This window comes from Notamacropus eugenii, chromosome 4, assembly GCF_028372415.1.
Source record: "Notamacropus eugenii isolate mMacEug1 chromosome 4, mMacEug1.pri_v2, whole genome shotgun sequence".
Taxonomy (NCBI): Eukaryota; Metazoa; Chordata; class Mammalia; order Diprotodontia; family Macropodidae; genus Notamacropus; species Notamacropus eugenii.
In genome coordinates this window covers 58,860,705-58,872,545 of record NC_092875.1, presented here as the reverse complement: position 1 = coordinate 58,872,545, position 11,841 = coordinate 58,860,705, and the positions used below count along the sequence as shown (strand labels likewise).

Genomic DNA, 11,841 nt, shown 5'->3' with positions numbered 1-11,841 from the left:
CATAACACAAGAGAAAATATTCTGCTTCATTCTTCATTCTGATTCAATAATTCTTTCTCTGGGTGCGGCTGACAGTTTGACACAACAGTCCTTTGGGAATGTTTTAGGTCCTTGCATTGGTGTGAAGGGCCAGGTCTGCTAGAAATAGCCCTTGCACATTGTGGCTGTTACTGTGTACAATGTTCTCCTGGTTCTATTCCTTTCACTCAGCATTAGTTCACATAAGTTCTTCCAGTCCTCTCTGAAGTCCTGCTGTTCATCATTTCTTTTTTTTAAATTAAATTTTTTAAAGTTTTCTATCATCACTTCTATGTGTTTTAGATTTCCCCCCTCTCTTCTCTACCCTCCTCCCTTCTTCCCCCCTCCTTCCCTGAGATGGCATGCAATCTTATATAGATTCTACAAGTACATTCTTACTAAATACATTTTCACCTTAGTCATGTTGCACAGAAGAATTAAAATGAATGGAAGAAACTATGAAAACAATACAAAACAAAACATAACAGAAGAGAAAATAGTCTGTTTCATTCAGCAATCCAATTCCATAGTTTTTTCTCTGGATGTGGAAGACATTTTGCCTCAAGAGTGCATTGGGAATTTTTTAGATCCTTGCATTGCTGTGAAAGGCTAAGTCTCCCAGCAAAATTCCTCACTCACTGTGGTCCTTGCTGTGTACAAAGTTCTTCTGGTTCTGCTCATTTCACTTAGCATCAGTTTATATAGGTTCTTTCAGGCCTCTCTGAAGTCTTCCTGTTCATCATTTCTCATATCACAATAGTATTCCAGTACATTCATATACCACAACTCATTCAACCATTCCTCAATTGATGGGCATCCATTCAATTTCCAGTTCGTGGTCACCACAAAGAGAACTGCAATAAATATTTTTGTACATGTGGGATCTTTTCCCATTTTTATGATCTCTTTGTAATACAGCCACAGAAGCGATATCACTGAGTCAAAGGGTTTGCACATTTTTGTAGCCCTTTGGGCATAATTCCAAATTGCTCTCCAAAATAGTTGGATCAGCTCACAGATCCACCAACAATGAATTAATTCCAACTCTCTCACATCTTCTCCAACATTTATCATCTTCTTGTTTTGTTATATCAGTCAATCTCATAGGTGTGATGTAGTACCTCAGAGTTGTTTTGATTTGCATCTCTCTAATCAAGACTCATTTAGAGCATTTTTTCGTATGATGATTGATAGCTTTAATTTCTTCCTCTGAAAACTGCCTGTTCATATCCTTTGATCATTGATCAATTGAGGAATGACTTGTATTCTTGTACATTTGAGTCAGTTCTCTATATATTTTAGAAATGAGGCCTTTATCACAGACACTAGGTGCAAAAATTCTTCCCCAGTTTTCTGCTTTCCTCCTAATCTTGGTTGTATTGGGTTTATTTGTGCAAAACCTTTTCAATTTAATGTAATGAAAATTATCCATTTTGTACTTCATAATGCTCTCTATCTCTTGTTTGGTCTTAAATTTCTCCATTCTCTATACATCTGAAAAATATACTATTCCTTACTCCACTAATTTGCTTATAGTATCAATCTTTATACATGGATCATGTATCCATTTGGACTTCATTCTTGTGTACAGTGTCAGGCACTGATCTATATCTAGTTTCCACCATTCTGTTATCCAGTTTTCCCAGAAATTTTTGTTGGACAGTGAGTTCTTATCTCAGAAGCTGTGGTCCTTGGGTTTGTCAACCAGTAGATTGCTATATTCATTGACTACTGTGTCTTGAGTACCTAACGTATTCCACTGCTCTACCCCTCTGTTTCTTAGACAGTATCTGGTGATTTTGATACTTGCTGCTTTATAATACAATCCAGTGTCTTCATATAGTCCCTGGGTTTATTTTGGCAGGTAGACTCCCACATGTTTTATAGTGTCTGCTGTAGTTTTGAATGGGATTTCTCTTTCTATCTCTTGCTGTTGGGGTTTGTTAGTAATATATAGAAATGCAGATGATTTATGTGGGTTATTTTGTAACCTGCAACTTTGCCAAAATTGTTTAATATTTCAAGTAATTTTTCACTCGATTCTCTGGGATTCTGTATGTATATCATCACATAATCTGCAAAGAGTGATTACTTAGTTCCTTCTCTGCCCATTCTAATTCCTGCAAAGAGTAATTACCTAGTTCCCTCTCTGTCCATTCTAATTCCTTCAATTTCTTTTTCTTCTTTTATTGCTACAGCTGGCATTTCCAATACCATATTGAATAACAATGGTGATAATGGACATTCCTGCTTCACCCCTGATCTTAATCAAAATGCATCTAGCTTATCACCATTGCATATAGTGCTTGCTGATGATTTTAGGTGGATACTGCTTATTATTTTAAGGAAGGCTACATTTATTCCTGTGCTCTCCAGTGTTTTCAATAGGAATGGGTGTTGTATTTTGTCAAAAGTTATTTATGTATCTATTGAGATAATCATGTGGTTTCTGTTAGTTTTGTTGTTGATATGATCAATAATGCTAATAGTTTTCCTAATATTGAACCAGCCCTGCATTCCTGGTATAAATCCTACCTGGTCATAATGTATTATACTTGTGATAAGTTTCTGTATTCTTTTTGTTAATATCTTATTTAAAATTTTTGCATCTATATTCATTAGAAAAGTCTGTCTATAATTTTCTTTCTCTGTTTTGGCTCTTCCTAGTTTAAGCATCAGAACCATATTTGTGTCATAAAAAGAATTTGATAAGACTCCTTCTTCCCCAATTTTCCCAAATAGTCTATATAGAATTGAAATTAAATGTCCTTTAAATGTTTGATAGAATTCACTTGCTGTTGTTTGTCATGACACCCATGTAAGGCATTACATACACAGGTAGGACAGACACGATCTAGATTTTAGACAAAAAATATTTGGCACTTTTAAGTCACAATAAAGCAAAATAGAATTGGAGGGAGACATGCTCGTATAATGTAAGGTAATATTGTAGTTTGTCGTCTGACTTTGAAGAAGATCAATTGTCAGGCCTAGAGGCCTGAGGGCTACCCGAGTCTTACCTTACCTCTATTGGAGGTCTTCGGCTGGCCAAACCGGATGCTCGTATGAGAGAAAGGATGTTCCAGAGTCGAACAAGGGTTGAGCTTTATTTCAGGGTCTAGTTACAAGTGCAGGGGAATTCTTCCTTAGGAGGGAGAGAGAAAGATCTCCCAAGGAGGCAAAGATCTTACAATAAGAGATTGGAAGTAGAAGTTTAAGTGGGGAGAGAGGGGGAGGGGAGAGAAGAAAGAGGAAATGCGGAGCCTTCTGTCCACACACGTGGCCCCTCCACCCAAGAGAGTTTTCAGGCTTTCCTGATCCTACTTAAGCTCTCCAGCCGCATAGTTTGCATCTGAATACCGTGCTGTTAGATAGCAATAGTGTGCCCAGATCCGGGACAATCTCGAGGGCGGGGAGAGCTCTCTCCCATCACGTTTCTCATGGGAAGAGGTGGAAATACATGAGATAGCTCGGTTCACCTCGATTCCCAGTCGTTTCCTGGGGGGCCTCGTGAGAACTCTAAGATTTAGAAGTTCCCACCTTTACCCGCCCGAGACTGTCCACATGGAATTGAGCTTCCATCCCCAGCATCTCCCCCTTTTTGTTTTGCGTGGCACGCACATGGCTCTAGAGCAAACAGTGGCTGGAGGCTGAGTGGATTAGGAAGGCCTTTAGCATATGAGTACCCCACAACAAGACTTCATTTACACAGAAATCTGCAGCTAGCACAACTGACAAAGAGAGGCATCAAATAAAACAAAGATGAAACTAAATGGCTGAGTTACAGCAAAAGAAAGGGCAATCACTAATTCCAAAGCATATTCTAAGAGAATCAGCTAGTGCTGGCGCCTTACACATCACCACTCCCTCAGTCATGCAAATGGATCTCAACGGCCAAACCTGAATGGCCAAGCCTGTGGTATTCAGGCGAAAAGTTGGTCATCTCCTGAAAAGTTGGTCACCCCTTCCCCCCCCAATGTCCTGGGTTTGTGATATCAAAGTCCTCCTTTAGCCGCTGGAAAGAGATGCCTAGATGGAGTGGTCAGCAATGTTGGGATGAGTGCTGCTTCCTCTCTGGGCAGCAGGGTTAAAGCTGTTAGCAGCAGACTCAGGTGGTGCATGATCCTTCTCCGGGGTCTCCGCCTCCTGCGTCTCCGCCGTCTCCGACACCGGTTTCCACCTACGGATCCTTCTAATGGGAATCCACGCATTCCCCTTTCCTGTGGAGACACAAACATACCCTGGACCCCATATTAGTATCTTATACGGACCTTTCCATTTCCCTGAGGCCATATCCTTTACCATGGCCCATGTGTCCTTATTTCCAGCTTGGGTATTACTTTTCTTGCGGGGTTGTCTTGGAATAGTCACAAAATGTCTCATAGCTGGAGTAGTATGTGAGTTTTTTGAGATATGCAAAAAATTGTGTGTATACACAGCTGTTTCAAGCTCTGATTGTGTTAGGCGACCTCTTTCTCCCCTTTTTTGTTTAGCGAGGATCACCTTTAAGGTGAGATTGGCCCTTTCCACTATGGCCTGGCCTTGTGGATTGTAGGGGATTCCTGTAACATGTCGAATCCCTAGATCACGGAGGAAGTGTGTAAGGGTTTGAGAAGTGTAGGCAGGACCGTTATCTGTCTTTATTTCTAAGGGTAAACCTGAAACAGAAAAACAGTGCCAAAGATGTTGAATTACTTTAGCACTTGATTCACCTGGCTGTAAAGTCACCATAAGGAATTCGGACCATGTGTCAACTGTCACATGTATGTACTGGCCCTTAAGGTGGGTGACATCCATTTGCCAAATTTCATTGGGTGCCAAGCCACGAGGATTGACACCCTGGTCTAGAGATGGGTGGAATGGGATACATTGGAGACAGCTCTTAACAATTTTTCTGGCCTGTTCTTGAGTTATCCCATATAATTTGCAGAGGGCTTCTGTGGCTAGGTGGAACCTATCATGAGCCTTTTGGGCCCTTTCCTGTGGTTCCACAGTGTGCCATACAAGGTATAGTGAATTGTCTGCTATTTGATTTCCTTCAAAAATTGGTCCTGTGCCATTAGTATGTGAGCGCACATGTAAAACATAAAAAGGGTGTGTTCTGTTATTAATGGTGGTCAATAGCCGCTCACACTGTGAAAAAATATTGGACCGATAATCTACAATAGAGTCCTCAATCCGTGAAATTAATAAAGATGCATACTGACTATCAGTAATAATGTTAATGGGTATGTCATTATATATTTGGAGAGCTTGGATTATAGCTTCCAACTCGTTCTGTTGAGTAGAGGTGTAGGGTGTGTTAACTATATATATCTCTTGGGAGGCCTAATTATAAATAGATGCCTTGTGATGTTTTGTGGCATCTGTAAAAATGTTACGCCCCTCTACTGGGTTTGGTGAGTACCTTTTCACTGGTGCTGGGGCCCACTGTAATAACTCTTTGAATAGGAAAGTCGAATTTGGTTTCACCTGGGCCCACTGGAGTATAGTGGCCCAAGAAACGTGATTCTGAGCTAACTCTTCTACATCCTTAGTGGTGAGTGTAGCATAAAGAATTGGCTGTTTTTGGTACATGTGGGTAGCTCTTTTTACTGCCTCTAGTGCTAACCATCCTAGAAATTCCCACTTGTTTAGTAAACTGCTTCCTGTTTTACTTAAATATACCCACTCTAGGGGCTTCTCTTTTTGGTGTATGACGGCATAGGGAGGTGTGGTGGAGATAATAGATACCTCCACATCTCTTCCTGGATCCCACCGGAATGTGGTGGACTCTAAAAATTGTTTTTTTATTTCCTCTATGGCCTTGGCTGCTTCAGGAGTCAATGTTCGTGGGGAATTTAAAGCAGAGTCTCCTGTCAATAGTGAATATAAAGGTTGCATGAGAGGTAGAGGTATAGGCACCTTTGATCTTATCCATTGGATAGCTCCTACTAGTTTCTGAGCATCATTGAGTGTTTGGATCTTTATATCCCATTTTGGGGGTTCCGGCCGAATGATGGTGCCCTGTATCTGATATCCCAAATATTTGTAACTGGGTCCTCTCTGTATCTTTTCAGGAGCAATAACTAATCCTAGTCCTAGAAGGTTCCTTTTTACTGCTTGGAAACACTTCTCCAGATCCTTGAGCTGAGGTGCAGCTATAAGGATGTCATCCATATAATGGATGATTTTGCATTGGTATTGCTGTCTGGGGCTTTCTAATGCTTGATTAACATACCACTGGCAGATGGTGGGGCTGCAACTCATACCTTGGGGCAATACCTTCCACTGATATCTCTTTGCAGGTCCTTCGTTATTGGGGTGAGGTATTGTAAAAGCAAACCGAGGACAATCTACTTTGTTTAAAGGAATGGAAAAAAAACAATTCTGAATGTCAATGATTATAAGTGACTAACCGTCCGGGATGGCACTAGGAGAAGGGAGACCTAGTTGCAGGGCTCCCATAGGCATGAGAGACTGATTTACCTTCCTTAGATCTGTAAGGAACCTGAATTTCCCGGATTTTTTCTTTATAACAAACACAGGAGCATTCCAGGGTGACTGTGATGGCTCTATATTTCCTTTTTCTAATTGCTCCTTAACCAACAGTTGTAGTGCCTGGAGTTTTTCTGGAATCAGGGGCCATTGCTCCACCCAAATCGGGGTGTCTGACTTCCAATTCAAGGGTGGGGACTCCAGTGCAACAGCAATGGCCCTTACTAAAAATTTGATAGCTTCATCCCCAGGCGGCTCATGATGTCTCTGCCCCAGATGTTAAAACTAAGTCCTGGAATCACCAACGGCCATACGGTCCCTTGGCGATCCTCTGCCTCCCACTTTACTGGGTGCATTGTCTCTAAGGTATTTTGGCACCCTCCTATTCCCCACACTGGTCTCTGGCTTTCTTTAAGCTTCCAGTGCCGGGGTACTGAGCGACCGCTAAGGCAGGTCCTATCCGCTCCAGTATCAAGGAGGCCAGTCATGGGAATTCCATTGAGCCAGATTGTACACTCAGGTCTATTCTGTCCTATTTCCTTTAGTAACTGGATTTGAACTGAGTGCTTTAAGGGAAGGGCAATAGCTATGGGAAGCTGATTGTCTATATGAGCTGGCTCGGCTACCACATTGGAGCATGGAAGTGCTGTGGTGCCGGTGGGATAAACTCCTGTATATATAACTACGGGTGCATGAGAGGGGTTCTGTAATATCAGGGATTCCTCCTGTATGGGGTCTCTCAGGGGAATCATAATAAACTGATGAGCTGCAAGCTGGCACTTCTCTAAGCTGTAAAGGTGTTGCATTCCTTCCTCTGGCCCCATAATCTCCTGTATTCTCCCTCCAAGGGGCCGTCCCGATTCTCTGCCAAAGGGTACACTTTCGGGGCCCTCGAGGGGCCCCTCACCCCGTTTCCCGACTTCCTACATTGTCTAGCTAGGTGACCTGGCTTTCCACATGAAAAACAAGGGTCCTGGCCCCTCCCTGTACTTATTTCTTTCCTACACTCTTTCTTAAGGTGTCCCGGTTTTCCGCAATTAAAACATTTTTTCTCCAAAGAGATATTACTTAAGGCTGCGGCCAGGTACTTCCCTTGCACCTGTGCCAAGTAGACCTGACTTCCTACCCTGTCACATCTTTGTATCATTTCTTCAACAGATGCATTCTTTGGCAGTCCCAGCATTGCCTTTTTGCAGTCATGATTACAATTCTGCCGCAGCAATGTCCTCAACACTATCTCTGTCCCTTGATTCTCCTCTCCCATGTCTTGGCCTACTGCCTCCTGCAGCCTGGCCACAAAATTAGTAAATGGCTCAGTGTTTCCCTGCGTAATCCTAGTCATGGGAAACTCTCTCTCTTTCTTAGAGGCTATAACCTTCCAGGCGGCAATAGCCATTCCGGCAATCAAGACATAATTGGCAGCCGAGTACTGTAATTGATTTCCTGTAGCCTCAAACTGCCCTGTTCCTGTAAATCACTGATAAGCCTGGAGGGCGTGAGCCCCCAGCCCACTGGTAGTGCTCTTTACCCTCTGAGAAAATTCTGATACCCAAATCACATTCTGCCCAGGGGTAAGGCAGGCTCTAGCTAAGCTCTTCCAGTCATTAGGAGTCAGAACAAACTGACCACAGAGAGTCTCAAGCATGGCTATGACAAAAGGTGAATTAGGGCCGTGCTTGGTACAAGCCTCTTTGAGAGTCGCTACTCTCTTCCACTCTATAGGTATGTGGCTCCTCCGAACCCCACCGGGGACACTGGTGTCCGCTATTTCTAGCACAGGAAATGTCCCTACGTCTTCTCCATTCTCTATAGCCTTTCGTATTCCCTTTTCCAAACTGGACTGTGGCCCTAGACTGTCTGACCAATGGAGCATGCTATAAGGAGGCGCAGAGGGAAGACACGGCGTATGCTCCCCTGCTTCGTCTTTCCCATCAGCTAGATGGTGCTCCGAATCTATTTTTTCTCTACACTCCTTAACTTTCTGCTTACCAGGGTTCTCCCCTCCCCTCTCTCCGCTTCCACTCTCATTCCAATCCCGCCCTGGTCTCTCCGGCCCTTCCAAAAGACTTTTCATTACACCGAATATCAGGAAATCTAAATCCTCCAGCTCCCCGGGGCATAGTTGCTCATAAGCGGTCATTTGTTCTCCGACCGCTCCCCATCTTTCTCTTGATATTCCTGTCTGCTCGAGCCAAGGAGAAACTTTCCAAATCCTTTTACAAAATTCTCGGAGGTCGTTTAACTCTATAGTGACCCCCGCCTCCCTGCATTCCCTGTAAAGTATCTCAGCCCAGACCTCCTGTTCCTCTGGCTTTATTACTGGCAATTGATTCCCCATCCCTGCCCTTTTCCCATGGGTGTGGGAAGCTACTCTCACTCTTTCTCTCCTTCCGAATCTAGGATTCGGGACTCGCGTCTTTCACAGCCCCTTCCGGGTGTTCCCAGGCACCCAGGATATCTGCGCTCCCTGTCCTCTGTTCGGAAATGCCAACTGCCAGGCCTAGAGGCCTGAGGGCTACCCGAGTCTTACCTTACCTCTATCGGAGGTCTTCGGCTGGCCAAACCGCATGCTCGTATGAGAGAAAGGACATTCCAGAGTCGAACAAGGGTTGAGCTTTATTTCAGGGTCTAGTTACAAGTGCAGGGGAATTCTTCCTTAGGAGGGAGAGAGAAAGATCTCCCAAGGAGGCAAAGATCTTACAATAAGAGATTGGAAGTAGAAGTTTAAGTGGGGAGAGAGGGGGAGGGGAGAGAAGAAAGAGGAAATGCGGAGCCTTCTGTCCACACACGTGGCCCCTCCACCCAAGAGAGTTTTCAGGCTTTCCTGATCCTACTTAAGCTCTCCAGCCGCATAGTTTGCATCTGAATACCGTGCTGTTAGATAGCAATAGTGTGCCCAGATCCGGGACAATCTCGAGGGCGGGGAGAGCTCTCTCCCATCACGTTTCTCATGGGAAGAGGTGGAAATACATGAGATAGCTCGGTTCACCTCGATTCCCAGTCGTTTCCTGGGGGGCCTCGTGAGAACTCTAAGATTTAGAAGTTCCCACTTTTACCCGCCCGAGACTGTCCACATGGAATTGAGCTTCCATCCCCAGCAATCAATGACATCACAGGTGATATCATGACTCCATGAATTGAATTTAAGTGAGAAAAAGTTGCACACTTGGCAGCCTCACTCTCTCCTCCAGAGTGATTGAGGTTTAGTGACAAGACAAAAATCTAGATGTCTGCTAATGGTGCAGGATGTAGTGAATGACTTTGGCATCTTCAGTATCCAAGCACTCCACAGTGACTGCTTCAGCTGCCTTCATTGTCATTGGAATAAATTGTTTTCATTCTCCCATTTCACCAGGGGAAATCTTCACATGATTGGGTTAGACATACCCCTAAGTCACCAACAGGCTTGAGGCATGTTGGTTCCAATCAAATTGGTTTGGCAGCCCATCTGCCAAAATGGTTTAGCAGAGTGTGGCTGCTATTCATGCTACAGCTTCTTGGAACCACAGCTAAGAGTTGGGTGTCAAGCGAATATCAAAGGTGGATGAGAAGCCCTGAAAAGGGCTCAGTGAGACCTCACAAGAGAGGCCAAAAATTAGTGAGCACCTAGAGCTCTTCACTTTTTTTTTTTTTTTGCATTCAGGGGATCAGAGAGCAATGTTCATAACCTGAATCTTTAATGTCCTAAACCAATCAAGTTTCAAGGTTGCTTTGTGTTTCTTTTAAGGAAAAAAATAGATTAATTTCCTTGGAAGTAGTGGTTTGAATATTGATCCCACTACACAAAGATAGACAGTAGCTTTCTCATTGCCTTAGCCAATGACCACTATGTGACTATCTGTGACCCAATACATTATTCCATGATCATGACCCCAAAGGTCTGTGCCCTTCTGATAGCAGTGTTCTGGTTTGGGGCCTATGCTATTACTCTGATATACACTGTCCTAATGATCCATCTTTCATTCTATGGCCACAGTGAAATCCTTCATTTCTTCTATGACCTCAGTTCTCTGCTAAAGTTGACCTGCTCAGACACCTTCATCAATGGTCTACACAGTGGGGGAGCTAACAATTATCATCCCCTTCATTGGCATTCTTATCTGATATACCCGAATTTTTGTGACTGTGCTGAAAATTCCATCTACTGTGAGGAAGTGGAAAGCTTTTTCCACCTGTGGCTCCCACCTCACTGTGGTCTCTCTGTTCTATGGGGCAATCACTGGAGTGTATTTCAGCCCCACATCTACCTACAGTCCATCAAGACACAGCAGCAGCTTTGATGTAAAATGTGGCTACTTCTATGCTGAACCCTTTCATTTATAGCCTAAGGCACAAGGACATGAAAGGAGCACTGTGCAAATTCCTCACCAAGAAGCCAGTGCTCTCTTTGTGAGTGTGAGACATCCTCCACATCCAGGATTGATTTATACTAGTAATAAGTAATATTAGGATACCTATCAAACCTCTGTCAACCATATTGCTGATAAAAATAACAATTGTATTGTATTGTGTTCATCCTTCCCTGCCAAAGAAGACCATGCTATCAGAGAAATGATGACATGACTTGCACTTGACTTTGTTTTTAGTGAGGGAGGTCTGTGCAGGTCACCAGTCTCATTTCTGCTCCAGAGCCACCTGAATCCAGTGACCTGATATTCCTCAGGATGACTGGAGATGACCCAGGATGCACTGGGAGACCTTGGGCCCTTTAGGCCAAGATCTTTGCAGGTACTCACTGAGGGTGAGGTAATGCCCATTCATTGAATAGGCCTCGTTAAGAAGTAGCCAGGGCGGGGGGGGGGGGGGGGGGAGGGGGCGGAGCCAAGATGGCGGAGTAGAAAAACGCACATACACATAGCTCCAAACCCACAACCCACAGAATGGCTAGGGGGGACCAACCCACGGTGAATTCTGCACCCAGAGGCCACGGAATATTGGAGCGAGGGAGATTTCTGTTCCGGAGAGACCTGCAAACCTCTCGCGGGGGGTCCTTCACACTGTGGACTGGCTGCTGGGACAGGGAGCAGAGGGCAGCCCTGCAGCGGCCGCGACACCATGAGGAAAAGATCCGAGCGGGCTACGGGGACGAGATATCCTGTGGCCACGAGGGTCCCTCCACCCACAGGTGACGAGGGTCGGTGAGAGAGTCTCTTTGGCGGGTCGAGAGGGGAGTGGGGTGCCCCCATGGCTCGGACCCCCCCGGGAGATAGAAGCTGAGAGGCGGCTGCAGACAGGGGCTCCCCAAGTGGGCGGGAGCTTGGATCCATTGTGGAAGGTCTGTGCATAAACCCCCTGAGGGAACTGAGCCTGAGAGGTGGCCCTGCCCTGACCTGATCATCTGAACTT

General features: G+C 44.5%; 1 pseudogene; it reads left to right on the top strand.

The window, feature by feature from the left end:
• The first annotated feature begins 4,763 nt into the window (after window positions 1-4,763).
• LOC140502220 (olfactory receptor 1F1-like) lies at window positions 4,764-10,780 on the top strand (annotated as a pseudogene).
• Window positions 10,781-11,841: the final 1,061 nt, after the last annotated feature.